The following is a 2,460-nucleotide window of genomic DNA, read 5'->3' as shown; positions in this document are numbered from 1 at the left end:
CAACCTTCCTTCCGAGGAGTGGCTGGTGGGTTTGAACCGCCAGCCTTCTGGTTAGCGGTCAAGTGCTTTAGCCACTATGCTACCAGAGCTCCTAAGGTCAAAGCTATAGTGTCACTATAATGTAACAGGGTTAGGTTGAAATATTATCTAAGAGCAAAGGAAAGGACCCAGAGATATTTTCAGCTATGTCAGAATTGTTGGATTAAGTACAGGGTTTCCCAAGATGATTTTGAAGGGAAAGATCTATTCGTGTATGTGGTGAGGTTCCAGTGTCTTCATTTAAAAGTCCTTGGAATCACACTGTGTAGCCTACACTCATCTAGACCAGCTTCTTTAGAAGGAATGGTGACCACCTCTTATTGAGATATTCATTGATATAGAAGCATCAATAACATAGATAACCCCAGACCTGAGAGATGACACTCCATTTTGTTTTTGGAAACAAAATCAGTTAAAGAAGAAGGAAATACTATAGAGATCACAAATCATTTGGAAGCTCTCCCCTCTCTTGGCTTCTTTAGAAACCCATTTTGCCAAGTTGAAAATGTCCCATAACTGAGAAGGAGCAAAAATATGTAGAGATTGGGATAAGGGATCTGGAACTCGGGAGACAACTTCAAAACCTTTGCAGGAGTTTTCCTGCTTTAGTCTCTGAGGTGGTCACTGTGTGTCCCCAGGCTAGGCCAATATGTCGGGTTAAATGCTCAGACTCTGGAGCCTGAGTCCTGAGTTCAAACCTTTGAATGATCCACTACTATCTGTACAACCTTGGGCAGGTTTTTTTAACCTTTCTGAGCCTCAACTTCCCATCCCTAAGATGAGGTTGATAATAATAGTGCTATCTTCCTCTATCTTCCTCTGACACTCTTGTTGAGGGTATTAAGTTAATGCAAGTGAAAAGTCTGGCACACAGTAAGTGCTCAGTAAATGCTAGATGTCATTGTTAAGGCAGGCTGAGGCCTCCCCTCCTCTCCCAAAGGGATTTGGAAGCCCCTGTTATGGCTCTGGAGGTATCTGCCTTCCTCCCTTCCTTTTCACCCTTTGTTGTTGTTGTTATGTGCCGTTGAGTCAAACCCGACTCATAGCGACCCCTCCTTGGGTTTCCGAGGCAGTATCACTACTGAAGTAGGATTGCCCAACCTTCCTTCTGAGGAGTGGCTGGTGGGTTTGAACCGCCAGCCATCTGGTTAGCAGGCAAGTGTCTTAGCCACTATGCTACCAGAGCTCCTTTTTCACCCCTAGATGCCCCTTATTATGTGGATGACTAAAACCACACACCCCTGACATAGAGACAGCTCACCTGTCTCTAAGGAATAAGTGAACAAGATGACAGCAGATTAGGTAAGGGATGGGCAGTGGATAAAAATTAAGATGATGACATCAGTGTTTCTTAGTAGCTTTCATTTCATAACATACTTGCCAATGTTTAAATTAAAAAGGGGCCATTGTCGGGTTGGCCAGGATTTTCTTAGGCCAGCTAACTACTAAAAAGTTTCTCTGTATTCTATTACTCCTCACAGCTCATTGTGTGGTTTCATTTCCATCCATCCATCCATCTATCCATCCATCCATCCATCCAATTATTCAAGAAATATTTATTGAGCACCTATGATATGCCAAGTATCAAGCTAGGCATTGGGGATAAACAGTAATCAAGAAAGTCCTTCAGGAAACTTAAGAGTCTAGTAGACATTTATAAGTTTTCTAGAAAGCGATTTATATTTTAAAAAAATTTAAAAGGGTGAATAATGCTCAGTAGGTTATACTGTTTGGGTGACTGAGAAATTGTTATCCAGATAGGCAAGAGGGTACTAGAGGATAGATGAGTGAATACTAAGGGAGGAAGGAGTCCCTGGGTGGTACCAATGGTTAGCATGCCCAGCTGCTAACCCAAAGACCAAGTTTAAGTTCACTCAGAGGTGTCACAAAAGAAAGGCCTGGTGATCTATTTTCCAAAAATCAACCATTGAAAAACTTATGGAGCACAGTTCTATCTGACCCTCATAGGGTTGCTGTGAGTTGTAATCAACTCCATAGCAATTAGTTTAGGGGAAGAAAAGACTTTGAGATCATTTATTCGAACCTCCTAGCTTTATAGACTAGCAGACCCAGGTCTCGAGAGGGGGAAGTGACTTATCTGAGGCCACTCAGGAAGGTGATGGAGAGAGAGGGACAGAGAAAGATTCTATAGATGAAGGGGGGCATTATTGGAATTGGTCAATAGATTGGGTGAGCAGGTATTAGCCTGTCAGGAAGGAGGTGCAGGAGAGGAGGAGGAGAGCACCCTACTCCTCATCGGGATTTGAGAAAAAGCAAAAGGGATCCAGGGAGTGCAAGACATCTCACATCCCTACTGATGGCCTCTCTGGGCACTTCTTTCAACTTCTGTACTTCAGGGAAAGCATGCCACTCACACTTGGACAACGCCACTGTCCCTCCCCACCTCCTCTCAACCTCCCT

Source organism: Orycteropus afer, unplaced genomic scaffold (genome assembly GCF_000298275.1).
Source record: "Orycteropus afer afer isolate SDZICR_OR568_19922 unplaced genomic scaffold, OryAfe1.0 scaffold00330, whole genome shotgun sequence".
Lineage (NCBI taxonomy): Eukaryota > Metazoa > Chordata > Mammalia > Tubulidentata > Orycteropodidae > Orycteropus > Orycteropus afer.
Note: the sequence above shows the minus strand (reverse complement) of the source record.